The 15,919-nt window shown below is 41.5% G+C and overlaps 1 protein-coding gene across 1 annotated transcript in view; it reads right to left on the bottom strand.

The window, feature by feature from the left end:
- NIPA1 (NIPA magnesium transporter 1) overlaps positions 1-6,515 on the bottom strand; it is a 31,630-nt gene extending 25,115 nt beyond the window's left edge. The window contains exon 1 of the mRNA XM_084623613.1: positions 6,476-6,515. The gene's annotated coding sequence lies outside the window, so the exon portion shown is untranslated. The remainder of the gene's footprint in view (positions 1-6,475) is intronic.
- Positions 6,516-15,919: the final 9,404 nt, after the last annotated feature.

Genomic DNA, 15,919 nt, shown 5'->3' with positions numbered 1-15,919 from the left:
TGGACTGAATCTTCAGGTTTCTTCCTCAGGTCTGGTTTTATTTTGGCTACTACATTTCCTAGGTCAGGTTTTGTGTTTCTCACACCTGGGCTACAGTTCATAAAGAACCAGCTATTTACTTGACAAGAAGACTGGACACACTAACGTACAAACAAGTACCTTAGAAGCAAACTACATCTGACAGAACCAAACACAAATTGCAAGAAGTATTTTTAAATACTCTTTGTCTCAAGACAGTTTCTTCTCAGATAAGGTTGCATACCTAGTAGCTATATTTCACTATGCTATAACAATTATTTCAGCCTGTCTAGAAATAAGCTTTCAGAAGCTGTCTTAAAGTTCTCCTTCTTTATGAGATTCATTCTCTCTTAAATCACAGAAATAATAATTTGCTATCTTAACTTTTCTTTTGGACTTCCTGTGCCTAATTTCAGTATTGCCAACTCCACAAGTTTGAAAATTATGAGTCAGGCCACTGCAACCATGAGATTGGCCCGCAAAATCATGAGATTGAATAGTATTTTTTGACCTATCATCTGATTTTTCTTAATTGTCTCTGCCCACCCCAATATGTACTTGATAATGACAGTGTCTTGCAGTTACATAGCAAGTAAGGTGATTTTGGCTCACACCCCAGGAGCTCTCACTAGAGGACCTGTGACAGAATGTACCCCTGTACTCACATCCTACTATTGAAATAATCATTGTACAAAATATGCCTTCTAAGATATCATTTGAGAACTCATAATTTGCGGGTCTCTATGGTCCTGATAAAATGGGTGGCAATATTGTATGTGGAGTTACAAGATTCCACTGTATAGTGTTATTAATACATGCTCCAAACTGAGGTTGGGAAACAAGTCTGTCTCAGCCAAAGAAATGTGTGCTCTTTTTAATTTGCATTTAAGCAATAAACAGAATCATTAAGCAGGAAGGGAAACAAAGGAACCTAAATAAAGGTGAGAAAAAAACAATACGGTACATCTTTCCACGTAGACCTTTTGTCTCCTGATACCCATCTGGAAATGTTTTTTCAAGAGGGCAACTGAAGTTATAAAAAAGGAGAAACACACCTCACAGCACCCCCCTCCTCTCTCTGCCCATCAATTCACTACACCTGAAGGGACAAAATAAGTAGCCATTGGACTGGAGAAGTAGTCCTGACCTAAAAAGTTTGGTCAGTAAGACCGCTGAAAGCACGTGGCGAGAAAACAAAGCATTAAATTCAAAGCAAAGTTAAGTTAGACTCCAGTTGCATTTTATCTTTATTTTTCTTGTAATCATTTCTGACTTTTTTGCCTTATCTATACTCAAAATCTCTCTTTGCAAATAATAAACTTGTTTTATCCAGTGTGTAAATTGAAGTGTGAGGAAAACTCCATTTGGGGTGACAAGTTGTCTGCATATCTTTTCCATTAAAGAAATAATAGACTTTATATAATCTGTACTGTCCAAGAGAGGGCTGGGCAGTACAGGACACACATTTCTGGGGGGAAATCTAAGACTGGGGGTTTGTTGGGGGTCACCCTGCAGTATAACCAAGGCTGGTGAGAGCCAGAATGTAATCCAGCTGGAGCTGGCAGGCTGCAGTTACTGACAAACACTTGTATGCTGGAATGCTGTTTGTGAGTGACCCAGGTAGGCTGCATGGCACCTTTTAAGCTATGGGGGGAGGATGGTGTATAGGCACAATGGATATTAAGTTCAATAGGGAGTTTGTGGGAGCATATGCTATTGAAAAGGAGTAATGGGTGCAGAAAGGAGCCCTTGAAGTAATGTCCCTTGACTTTTCTTTAAATGCTAACTATGCACAGACTCCACTACAGTGAAATGAGCTTCACGCCTCAGACAGCAGAAAGACTGAAGTGAGTTGCTCTTTTTATATATGGGTCCCAGCTGGAGCATGTCCAGCAGAGACAAGGGAGCATGGCCTCTTAGGCTCCCAGAGTGTGATTAACGCCTGCTGAACCAGTGCAGGGCTTGTACACCCCATCACAACACCCTACACACTATTGTAATAATCTTTGTACAAGGTATGCCTTGGGAGGTGTCATTTGAAAACTCATAACTTGTTGATCAGTAATGTGTGCAGCACCATTATGATATAAATTATAAATTTCCCCTTGTATGATGTTAAAAATACATGTTCAGACTCACATAGCACCAAGCTGGTCAAACAGACCTGTCCAGAACAAAGGAGTAGGTGTTTGCCTTAATTTGAATTTAAGCAAATAGAGTCATCAAGCATAAAGGGGAAAGGGAGGAAACAAAAGGAAACCTGCATGTGAAAAAACCCATCAGGGAACATCCTTCCACACAGACTCTTTGTCTCCTTGTTCTCGGACAGAAATGTTTTTCAAGAGGGGAACTGAAACAATAAAAAGGAGGGGTAAGAACCCCAAGAGACCCTTCTTCTCTCTCCCTGTTCATCTCACTCTTTGCACCTGAGAAGGCAAAATAAGCAGCCACTGAACTCTGGAGAAAGAGTCCAGATCTGAAGAATTTGGTTAGTAATACTATTGGAAGCATGTGGTTAGAAACTTTGCTTTAAATCTGAATAGTTTAAGTTAAGCATTAGAAAGCATTTAATCTTTTTTTCTTGTAGCCATTTCTGACTCTTATGCCTCATTGTGTGTGTTCATTTAAAATCTCTCTTTGTAGTTAATAAACTTGTTTTATCTAATCCACTGTATTTAAGTTAAAAGTGTCCAGATAAATCTATTTAAGGTAATAAGCCGCTGAATATTATTCCCTTAAAGGAATAACTAACCATATATTTGGACTGTCCGGGAGAGAACTGGTCAGCACAAGACATACATATCTGGGGGGAAATCTGGGTCTTGGAGTGTTTTGGGGGCACCCTGCAATATAACCAAGGCTAGTAAAAGCCAGAGTGTAACCCAAGTAAGTCTGTCAGGCTGTGGTTACACACAGACACGCAGGGTGTGGCTTGCATGCTGGAAAGCTGTTTGTGAGCAGCTCAGGTGGGAGCTACTGCAAAAAGGCATTGTAAGGCATGCAAGGTTGCAGGACAGGGGTGACAGCCTCTCACTGGTCTGGATGGCTGGCACCCCAGTATGTCATACATCTCCATAAGAGATAACCCCCCCCCCCAATACCCTCTCCATCAGACGCACACCCACTGTACCCCCTCACCAGAGTAATGCCCATCCATAGAATCATAGAATATCAGGGTTGGAAGGGACCTCAGGAGGTCATGTAGTCCACCCCCTGCTCAAAGCAGGACCAATCCCCAATTAAATCATCCCAGCCAGGGCTTTGTCAAGCCTGACCTTAAAAACTTCTAAGGAAGGAGATTCTACCACCTCCCTAGGTAACGCATTCCAGTGTTTCACCACCCTCCTAGTGAAAAAGTTTTTCCTAATATCCAACCTAAACCTCCCCCACTGCAACTTGAGACCATTACTCCTTGTCCTGTCCTCTTCTACCACTGAGAATAGTCTAGAACCATCCTCTCTGGAACCACCTCTCAGGTAGTTGAAAGCAGCTATCAAATCCCCCCTCATTCTTCTCTTCTGCAGACTAAACAATCCCAGTTCCCTCAGCCTCTCCTCATAAGTCATGTGTTCCAGACCCCTAATCATTTTTGTTGCCCTTACAAACATTCTCACGTCACCATATCCCCAGTTCACCCTACCTGCCACACCTCCCCAAACATGCTTCCATCCATTCACAACCCCCATTAACACATGCATCCACAACTTACACACATTCTACCCACCTCCCTCCAGCACACAGTTAGCCTACCTCCTTTAATCAGAAACATGCTCCTCTCTCTCCCCCATTCAGACACACATCCCCTACCTCCAACCGTGCATGAGCCATCAATATTTTGTTTCTGTGGGCAAAGGAGACATTATGAATGATAAAAAACACAGGGATTTTGTCATATTTTGTCTGTTGCTTACAAGATACTGAAAAGTGATCTTCAAAGCTAAGTTTGATATTTTTAGGTGGTAGAAACCATCTTTTGATTTTGGTCAGTTTTTTTATTCAGTGTAAATTTTCCTCTTAACAGCTTATTCTCAAACAGTTTGTTGGATCAAGATGAAAGACCACTACTAGAAGTTCAGAAATACGTGTTAACAAGGGGGGGAGGAGGAGTTGGAGGCAAGGGGGAAAGCCCTGGGGAGTCAAAAGGGAGAACATTTTGAAAGTAGTTCCAGAGTTGAGAGTCATTACTTACTCAATTTGTCTCGTCACAGATTTTGAACAAAAAATAATGTGAATTCTTGCTCGGCTTGGAAGCGTCAGTGGTGACATCATCCCCATTTTATTTGGCATCACCAGAACTATTATCTGCAACGTCATCTTCGCATCTGCAGCTTTGGCCACGGCCTCACCGCCTTCACCAACTTTCAGCCTGCCTCATTTGCATTCCAATAAACCAACAGAAGAAGGAAATGTGGAATGGATTTATATTTAGATGCACATGAACTCTTATCACTACAAAAAACAGAATTTCCTTCTTCCTGGAACAAGAAGCAGGCCACTTACTCTGTAAAGGCTAATCTGTGGCTGCTTCTTTCTACTGGGAAACTGTGTTCCCAAGAAGTTAAACACTTAGGAGCAAGCACAAGACAAGGAGTTTCTCACACAAAGGAGTGGAGTACCTATAGTGCTGGATTTTATGGTGCCACAAAAAAAATTACAGCACTCCTCACTGAGGAAGAAAATATTTGAACATGCGACAATTGTGATACACTCTGTAACTGCTTGGTTTGTAGATGATATAAAGAAAAATATTCAGGAGAATGTTGTTGCCAAACAAAAAAAGACAACTGTGCAAATGTACAGCGAGTGTTTACTTTTTTGTGGGAAAAAATGGCAATTGAATGATCTTTCTGGTTTGACTGATTGGCAGTGAAGCAGTGTTTTAGATATAGGTGTTATTTTGCATGCTGAGTCATCAGCCAGTGAAATCACAGACCTTATTGGACAGGAAATGAGAAAAAAAAAATCTTTGTGATGAAGTTATTGCTTCAGTAGCCAAAATTTCTGTATTCATAGACAAATCAACAATAGTAGCTTTGTACATATATAGACAATCAACCCTGATTTCAGTTATTCATTCCAAGGCTGTTCAGTTTTTTCTTGACTTAATTTAATTAGAAGGAAGTGATGCAGAGATGATTGTTAGAGGTCAAAGCTTGTTTAGCAAAACAGGCTTTCTGCAATGAATATTTGATTAAGAACTTTATTGGTGTATTCAGTGACTGTGCTAGCATTCTGGTGAGGATAAAAAGTGGAGTGCTGACTAGTTTTTACCAAGGTTTCAGAGTAGCAGCCATGTTAGTCTGTATCCGCAAAAAGAAAAGGCGTACTTGTGGCACCTTAGAGACCAACAAATTTATTTGAGCATAAGCTTTCTCACGAAAGCTTTGTTGGGGATATCACCCTTGAGGAGGTTGGAAAAATAAATCACTTCAAGGTTTTCATGGATAAGGTACACTCAGTTTGTTTGATTTCCCAAAAACCAACAGAAACTTGCTTGTGCCTTAAAACTTGGTGTACAATGTAACACGATCCAAAAAATTCTGTTATGTTGATGGGCTTCTAGTTTTAAAGCAGTATAAGCCATGTGGTAAAATTATTCAGCTGTTCACAAGAATCTCACATGTGCATCTGAAGATCAGTCCTACAATGCCAAGACCCAAATTTGGACTTTTGATGGATGCTCTAGAGGAGTTAACTAAAGTGTCAGAAGACCTTAAAAAATGATAATCTGATATGCTTGAGATAAAGTGACATCAACAGGATGGTTTGGGCAATCAAGAAGATGAAACAAGATGCTCCCCACATATATCAGCTGTTGCTGATCAGGTTTTCAAGTCAGTACCACTGTTGAAGAGTGCATCCATCCATAAACAAACAATCAGCAATCAATCAGCAACAGTTTCTCCAAAGCTTAGGCGACAACCTTATCTCTGTTTACCACTGTTGCCTGGAATTGCTGTATCCTTCCTGTGAGGCATAATCAACAGAATGTCTCCAACTTCAATGCTGATTGATCAGATACAACTCTTAGGTCTGGGTAAGTGGCCCCTAGATATAGAGAGTCCTTGGCATGAGAGCAAGAGGAAGTTGAAGAAATAACAGTATGTGAAAAGTTACATCTGAATGCTTTTGTGACTATATCAACAGTGAAGACAAAGATGTTCATGGGGAACTCAAACCTCTGGTCTTTGCTATTGAAACAAATCCCATGTCAGCTGACACAGAAAGAGGGTTCAGCCCAATGAACAGTATCTGCCCCCCGTTGTGCAACAGTGTCAAAATGCTTTGGCTTGCAGTGTTGATATTCATTAGCTTGCTTGGACCTTCAATTAATTCTTTTAACCCAGTACCATACATGAAAAATTGGCGTGCAAAACATTGATCAACAGATGACACAAAATCATAGAAACAGAGATCAGAAGAGGCAACACAAACAGTAAAAGCAATATCATCATACCTGGGATATATTTGCATAGAGTCCAGTGTTTCTCAAACACAGCCACCATGGCCACATGCAGCAACCAGGGGCTTTTCTTGCAGCCACAGCCTCCTGGAAGATGATTGGCGGGGGAGGGGGAAGCAGCAACCTCTCCTTCAGGGCCCCCAGCAGTGGCTGGGCCCTGCCCCTCCTCCCCTCACCCAATATAAAAGCTGGAGGAGCAGGCACCCAATGAATTTCCCACCTTCCTGGTGGCAGTGAGGTCAGGCTTCAGACCTGGGTGGTGGATGGCAAGTTCCATTCCCCAGCCATGTGGTGGTGGGCTCTAGCCCTGAGCTCACCCCCCCCCCCCAATCACTGCTGGCCCCTGCTGCCTCTCCCAGTGCCCCATCACGCCCTGGCCCCCACTGCCTCCATACCCACCTCCCCATTCAGGACTTAATTTGTCCCCAGGCTTGCAGGGGCTGACTCAGCACCATGAAAAGTGATACTTATTTATATGTTAATATCACTTTTCACAGCAGACTTAGTAGCTAGTAAGTCTTGGGGGAAAAAAAAAAAGCAACCAAAAAAAGCAAAAGAAACAAGAAAAAAAGACATGCAAAGCACCTTATTTGTGTTTCTATTCTGTTTAGGTACTGTAAAGCATAGAGACAACTGTACATTATTTTTGAGTCTCCAAAAAAACCCCTACATAAATAAATTACAATGATTTGCACATGTATATGTGCATATTTATTTGTTTTCCCCAAAGTTAATTAAGTATTTTAGGAAAAATTGTCAGAGTGGCCACCAGCAAGAGTTGGTAGCTACACTCTGAGGCCACCAAAAATTTGTTGTGAGAACCCCTGGCACAGACAATAAAGAATGTGGTGTATGTATACAGCATCTTTCAGGTATGGTGTCAAGGTTCCTCCCCCACTCTGAACTCTAGGGTACAGATGTGGGGACCTGCATGAAAAACCTCCTAAGCTTATCTTTACCAGCTTAGGTCAAAACTTCCCCAAGGTACAAAATATTACACCCGTTATCCTTGGACTGGCCGCTACCACCACCAGACTAATACTGGTTACTGGGGAAGAGCTGTTTGGACGCGTCCTTCCCCCCAAAATACTTCCCAAAACCTTGCACCCCACTTCCTGGACAAGGTTTGGTAAAAAGCCTCACCAATTTGCCTAGATGACTACAGACCCAGACCCTTGGATCTTAACAATGAACAATCCTCCCAACACTTGCACCCCCCCTTTCCTGGGAAATGTTGGATAAAAAGCCTCACCAATTTGCATAGGTGACCACAGACCCAAACCCTTGGATCTGAGAACAATGAAAAAGCATTCAGTGTTTTACAAGAAGACTTTTAATAAAAAATAGAAGTAAACAGAAATAAAGAAATCCCCCCTGTAAAATCAGGATGGTAGATATCTTACAGGGTAATTAGATTCAAAAACAGAGAACCCCTCTAGGCAAAACCTTAAGTTACAAAAAAGATACACAGACAGAAATAGTTATTCTATTCAGCACAATTCTTTTCTCAGCCATTTAAAGAAATCATAATCTAACACATACCTAGCTAGATTACTTACTAAAAGTTCTAAGACTCCATTCCTTGTCTATCCCCGGCAAAGACAACTACAGACAGACACAGACCCTTTGTTTCTCTCCCTCCTCCCAGCTTTTGAAAGTATCTTGTCTCCTCATTGGTCATTTTGGTCAGGTGCCAGCGAGGTTACCTTTAGCTTCTTAACCCTTTACAGGTGAGAGGAGCTTTCCCCTGGCCAGGAGGGATTTCAAAGGGATTTACCCTTCCCTTTATATTTATGGCATATGGAATAGAAAGGTATGTTACTGTTTTTCTTGTTGTCAAAATCATGGGTTTTGGCATTTCTTGATTTTAGGACTTGAGCACTATAAGTTTATTAAATCAAGTTCTGACCTTTTTGGAGCTTACATAGGCAATATCTTCCATTCTCTGGAATCAAAGGCAAAATGTCCCACACGCCACTTTCATTCTCAAACTCTATTCTTAAAGAGGCAGCTCCCCTTAACAAAAATACAAACACTACAAATGCAACAGTAAAACAAATGTTAACACAACATCGACATTCATGTCTAAATATAATATTTTGTGGTATAAAATCATTCCAATCATCACTCCAGGGTTCTTACACTAGCTTTCATATTTATTGTTTCCCCATTCACATAAGTCATCACCAGCATTTGGCCCCACAACCTTCCGAGCCAAAGTACAGACCTCTTGCACTTCCTCAGTACCTGAGGAGAGGGAAAACCTATTATTGTCTATGTAGACATGGGTGGCGCGTGACTCCCACATGTGTGCAAGCAGCTTGCAGACTCCTAGACAGGAGCCCTGACTTTGCAGTGATGTGTGTCTCCTGTCTGGGAGCGTGCAAGCCATTTGCACACACTAGCGTGACTAGGACAGCTGCTGGTGAGCCTGGTGCCTGCCTCAGTGGGCAGTGCTGGGGGCGGTACTGAATGCAGGGTGCTGGCTCCTGGGAGCAACAGCCCAATGTGCTGCTGCTTTTGCGACTGTGGTTCCCAGTAGAGCCCTGCAGGTGTGGGTGGTGCTTGAGGGAAGGGGAGGAACAGGGATGGGAAGAGGGGGAGTGAGGGTGGGGCCTCGGGGGAAGAGGCAGAGCAGGGGCGGGAGGAGGAGCAGTGCAGTCGTGGCCCGGGGACGGAACATAGGTGGAGCCATGAGGTGGAGTGTGGGCAGCGCCATGGGGTGGAGCATGGGTGGGGCCACAATCCCAGTGCCCTTTCAGCAGCGGCCTGCCAAAGGCAGCAGGCTGGCATGCCTCCAGAAGGAGGTGTGCCACGTCCTGTGGCAAGGATGAGGCCCTTCCCCTGAGAGGGAGAGGAAGCGACAGCTGGAGAAGAAGAGGGGGATGGCTGTGGGACAGAAGCAGTTGGGGGAGAAGATGGGGAGAGAGATGGAAAGAAACATCTGTGACTAAACAGAGAAACAGGGCAAGGGGATGGGGCCACCTGGAAACCAGGGCGGTGAGAAACCAGAAGTGAGTGGAGAGACTGACATTGAGCAGGACAGACAGACGGACGGGCAGGAAGGGGGTCCCCTCAGTTTAAAGCTGGGTGGTCAAGTCAGTCCGTGTTTGATGGTGTGTTTCTGAGCACCTGTTTTTGTTTGTTCCCGAGCATCAGTTCCAGTGGTCTCCAGCCATAGATTTATATTGTCCTGAAGATCTGGAACCAAAGGTCCTTCAGACCTGGTCTGGTCTAATGTGCACCACTGGAGTCAAGTACATCTCTTCAGAAAGTCACGAGAGGTGCTTGAGGCTCAAAAACTGACGTGGGTCTTAGACAGTACCCAGTGAGTGATTTGAGGGAAGGGGAACCTTGAACTAAAACAAATAAGAAATAATAACTTACAAGTAATAGTCTATGCATACAGAGAGAAAAATCAATTTCTTTATTTAGAGGGTTATATTTAGTTAAGTATGCTTAGTATTTATTTATAGTGTGTATATTTGAACCATTTTTATTATATATATTCTTTGTCTGTTTAATGATATTTTAAGTAGATGGAAACCAGTTTTGTTTGTTCCTGTTTAAATAAAATCCCCATTATGTTGTTGTTATTCTCTTTTCTTTTGAGAACTAGTTGTATTATCTTGGCTACCAATAAATAACCTTTTAATCATGGTGTCACAAACACACACACACACACACACACAGCTCTCCCCTGCTGGGTAACTTATACTACTACTGTGTTATTTGGGCCATTACTAAATCTTGGTTGGTGGTTTTGTGACTGGGTGACCCTCAGATGTATTTCAGATAACACAATAATAACCCCAATCTGAGAGATTTGTTTACAGTTACAATGTTGTCTCACAAATGATTGTGTAACTCTGGGCATTAGGATTCTTGGTTTCTTTTTCCCTTTCCTGGGAACAGATTGTTACATACAGCATAGGCAAATGTAACAGTGTTCCTATTTGTGTCATCTGTGTGGACTGGACCTCTGGATGTAAAAGCATGAATTTCTACCATTGAACTAAAGTACCAGATAAGGAAATATTAGCAGAATAATAAACCTCTATGTGTGGTCTAGCTGCTAGAGGGTGAAATAGAGCCACATGATGGATTACTGGAGCACCTAGTTTGTGGCAAAGTGGATGAGAGTTGGCTCTGTTATGTTAGAAACCTGGATTTTGTTTCCAGCTCTGCCTTACGTGACTTTGTACAAGCACTCAGTTACCTTAACTGTGAAATGGTGAATTATAGTTAACCCCTAAATCTGATGTATTAATCCTTACTTAATAATCAGGTTTAAGCACATGGAAGGATTAACAATAGCCAGTGGAAGAGCTGGGACTAGAATTTATGGTCTCTAGGCTTGCAGAGTAGTGCAGCTTGCTCTATATAAGAACAGTGAATTGTGGGGGGCTCATGTACTTTATTTTGCGTCCCAAAATTGCATGATAATTTTCTTATCACAAGACTGTATGCAGCAGGAGCCAAAATTGTGTCACTTGCAATACAATTGTGAGAGTTGGCAAAACTGTCATTTTGACTGCTGATTGTTATTTGTTGCCTACTTGGCTGTTGCTATAATCTCTCTCTCGGTGCTGGTGTTCCAGTATTGTGTAGGCTTCTTTATTCTTGTTCTTCATTCCCTTTTTTTTTTAAAAAAAGCTTTTCTGAGTCTTTAAGGACTTGCTTAAATTTTTCTGACCGTTTACATTTGCTTACTGGTGTTGTTTTGATGAGTTAGAACTATATGTTCTTGCTAATCTTTTTTAATTGATTCTTGAATTACTGACATGCTCTATGCCACCCTCCTTTGTCTTGTCCAAATAGTCTGTTTCATAATAGTTTGGATGAGAACAATTAACGAACTGTAAACAGGGCCAAGTGACCCTCCAGCACTTTTGCCAAGAATTGAAAATGTGTAATTTTCTAGCCTTCCTCTTGGAGATGAACTAAAACCAGCATCTCAAATCCAAACATCTTAAAATTTCAGGCAGGAAGGGGTGGAATTTGAATCCACAAATCCAAACCTGCCCTACAATTTTAGTTCTGGATTTTGAGATATCCTTTCCAGTTATGGTTCAGGTACAATGTGAGAACAGCCATTCTTAACAAGAGAACAAGCCTTCCAACAGATCATGGATCCAGGGGTGCTGGAACAATTTGTATATTAGGGGTGCTGAGAGCCACTGAACCAAATTGTAAACCCTGTATATAATGGAAACCATTTCAAGACAGGCGGTGCGGCAGCACCCCCAGTTCCAGCACCTATGACAAGACCAGCTGAGTCACCACACTAGTTTCCAGCATCTGGGGCCTAAGTCTTGAAAGGAAGACTTTGATACCATTGAATCTGAAATCAAACTCTAGTCCTTGTTCGGGCTGATATACATACCTTATCTTAAGCCTAATCCAGATTAAAACATTTAACTCTCCATTTCCCTGTAACGGGTATTGTTTGTTATAACACGATAATACGCTCTTAGTTGTACAAGACACATTTTTGCTACAAGGTTGCCTGCTGAAAACTCTTAGGCAACACAAATTAATTTTAACTCCTGACATTTCAGAAGGTTGGCAATTGTGCTAACTTTGTCAAAATAAAAGAACAGGTACATATTGTGAAGCAGTATTTTTGTGTTAAACTATCTGTACCAGATTACTGAACTACTATATATTACTTAAATTTAATCTGTGACTGTTTAGTCTGTGGAGATTACAATTAAATATATATTCGATATTATTTAATTTCTCTTGTCAATGCCAGTCTGAGTAGGTGTGTAAAGCAGCCCTTTTCTGGGAGCCCTCCTGTGACACGCCGCAACATGCCTACCTCAGTTTCTCTTTCATCCATCCGTACAAGGGATAGTGTCTCTCTTGGTGGAAAATTCAAACCATTTTATTAATATAAAGGCCCACAGTCCATAGCAAATTCCCCAAACAAAACATTTTTTGTTTTTTGAATCTTGAATCCCTTTCAAAGGTCACCATTCCCAGTTTACCCATTGGCTGAGAGACATTAGCCACTCTGTCTCAATCCCTTTCGCCCCTGTTCCCAGGCCCCAATCTCAAGGCCTCCCACCTCAGGAAAAAAATAGCATGTGATCCTGTATTCAAAGACTGTCTTCTAATGTGTATGCACAAGGAGGGCAAAATTAAATTGCACAGTGAATTCTGGCATTTCCTAACTTTTGAGTGCTTGATTCTGCAATGTTAATGATCTATTAATTCAGTATTATTGTATTAATAAAATATAGATTACATTATGAATAACACCATGCCAGATACCCATAGGTTAGAGGGACTTTGTCAGATCTATCTGTATACATTTTTCTTGATTAGAAAGAGCATCCAAAGCATAACTTGTAGATTATCTTATTTTATGTTCTCAAAAGATTCCAGAAGAAATTATATTTTGAAAGTAACTAATCTTTAGAAAGCAAAGCGATTGCAGGAACATCTATTTCCACCCCAGAAAGAATCTTCTATAATGCGCCAAATGTAGTTGTTCTATTGCAATGTCTATTATTACTGCATCCAAGAAAATATCAGTGATGAGATTTTCTCACACGATGAAACAGGTGATGAGGTTTCTTCTGAGAAGGGAGAAGAATGCATTAATGGCATAAAGTGTTGATATCCAGTAAGCACTCTTAGGAGCTGCTCCAACACAGAAGTACTAACATCAGCAGTAATGCAAGGGAAAGTTACCCATCTAGTGATTTAGCAGATAGCAGGATGTCAGTTTTCTTCTAGAAAGATTTGTCGCACAAAGAGAGAGGTTTTAATCTTTTAGGGTACAAAGGATTTTACTGGCTACAGTACAGGTCTGTTTAGAATGTAGAGGTTTCATGCAAGTGGCCAAGGAAGTCCTGATTAAGCAGTCACACACAAGGATTTTACAAACCAGGCAGGAAAAGAAGCATGCAATGTTAGCCCTCTGAGACAACAACAGCTGGAAACTAGTGCCACAGTCTGAAGTTAATGGGCCAAATTCTGGTTCTATTGAAGTCAGTGTAGTGAGTCGGATTATACATTAGTGCAACTGAGAATAGAATTTGGCCCAGTGAGTGAGTGTACATCCATGAGCCAAGAGTACAAGAGAGATTTTCTGGAGGATAACACTTAGTAAATATATAGTATTTTTAGGCCTAGCTAATAGGAAGATTCAGTAAGAGTAACAGTGAAATGGCTGCTACAGAATTTGTGTCACTCAAGTAACTTCCCCCACCAACTCTGAAAATCAGAGGAAATGCTGAACATCCCTGGAAATGGTTCAAGCAGCATTTTGAGTTCAAACTATATGAGAGCCACAGGGACAAACTGAAGGTTGAGGAAAAGATTGCTCTGCTCTGAACAGTGGCAGGCACAGAAGCATTGAATGTCTGCAATGCATTCCATACAGATAGGGAAAGAGAGGAAAGCATTGCAGAAATAATGAAAATGTTTGAGGATCATTGCATCGTTAGAAGAAGTGTTATTTTTGAAAATATGTTCAGGATTAAAACATAGAATGAAGGGGAAACAATAGAGGAGTTTGGCACAGACTTAAAACTAAAAAAAGTCATTCCTGTGAATATGGAATATTTAAAGACTCTCTCATTAAAGACCAGATTGTCCTGGGGTGTAAAACAAGTCTGAGTAGTTACTAAGGGAGATGGATCTGGCAATATAAAGGGCAATATGTATATGACAAGCAGCAGAACAAACAAACACAAATAAAAAGTCTAGAGAAAGGCACAGGGCTCGTGACTGGGAGTACGATAGCTAAACCATCAAAAGAAAAGTTCACAGAAATTAAATTGTCCAAGGACAGAAACATGGAAAGCAGGAAACAATGCCAGTGATGTGGCAACCAGCATGAGTATAGGAAATGCCCAGCATTCAGGCAAATATGTAGAAACTGTAACAAACCCAATCATTATGCTAAAATGTTCAGAGAAAGCAGAACAGTAGACGTATTACATGCAGAAAGGGAACCTCAAGTGAAGAGGAAGAGCTGTTCTTAAGCACAATAATGGAAGAGGTTGAGATTCCACAACCTCCCTAGACAATTTATTCCAGTGCTTAATCACCCTGATAGTTAGGAAGTTTTTCCTAATGTCCAACCTAAACCTCCCTTGCTGCAATTTAAACCCATTGCTTCTTGTCCTATCCTCAAAGGTTAAGAGGAACAATTTTTTACCCTCCTCCTTGTAACAACCTTTTATGTACTTGAGAACTGTTATCATGCCCCTCCCCTCAGTTTTTCTCTATCAAACCCATTTTTTTCAATCTTTCCTCATACGTCATGTTTTCTAGACCTTTAATCATTTTTGTTGCTCTCCTCTGGACTTTCTCCAATTTGTCCACATCTTTCTGGAAATGTGGCACCCAGAACTGGACACAATGTTCCAGGTGAGACCTTACTAGTGTGAAGTAGAGCAGTAGAATTACTTCTTGTGTCTTGCTTACAACATTCCTGCTAATACATTCCAGAATGAAGTTCGCTTTTTTGCAACAGCATTACACTGTTGACTCATATTTAGCTTGTGGTCCACTAGGACTCCCTGATCCCTTTCCTGAGTACTCCTTCCTAGGCAGATGTTTCTCATTTTGTATGTGTAGAACTGATTGTGCCTTCCCAAGGGGAGACTTTGCATTTGTCCTTATTAAATTTCATTCTATTTACTTCAGATCATTTCTCCAGTGTGTCCAGATCGTTTTGATTTTAATCCTATCCTCCAAAGCAGTTGCAACCCCTCCCGGCTTGATATTGTCCACAAACTTTATAAGTGTACTCTCTATGCCATTATCTAAATCACAGGGGTTCCCACCAGTGGAAAGACCCTTCTTCCATCTGATTTCATGGTATTCTCTTGCACTCCATACTCTGTCTTTGAGGGCCATGAGTTTCTTGTATCAAATGCATACATATGCCACCTGCCCACAAGACAGGTAATATATGCTGCATTCAGTGCAATAAACTTGATAGAGTGTTCTCTGCTGCTGGACTTCTGCCAGTACTTTTACTTTTGCAGGGTTGTGTGTGTGTGTACGTGAACACTTGTTTGTTTTCCTGTAGGGGCAGTTATTGGCCGAAGTTTAGAAAATGTTTATTGGATGTATTTCACTCTCACTTGCCTCTCTAATCTCCCTGGCAAAACTCCCATTTGCTGCTCTTGATGTCGCTTATGAGATGACTTCTTAACCTCCTGATAACCTTGTGTTAGCCCCATCCCCTCCTCAAGGGATACAAAGGATGGCAGGCTACCACCTTGTTACAAAACTCTCAGCCTCACCAAGCAGGCCACTAAGCTCAGCACACAGCCCCTCCCCAACAGACCACCTATAAACTTCAATCCAGCAGGCACACGGCAAGCAAGCACACAACAACAAACTGACAACTAATTCTCCCGAAGGGTCATAGTAGTCACTCCTCCTTCACCTGGAGGACTCCCTTGCAAA

Source organism: Lepidochelys olivacea (assembly GCF_965140295.1).
Source record: "Lepidochelys olivacea isolate rLepOli2 genome assembly, chromosome: 1".
NCBI lineage: Eukaryota > Metazoa > Chordata > Testudines > Cheloniidae > Lepidochelys > Lepidochelys olivacea.
The sequence above is the reverse complement of the archived record's forward strand: the minus strand, read 5'-3'. Positions and strand labels throughout refer to the sequence as shown.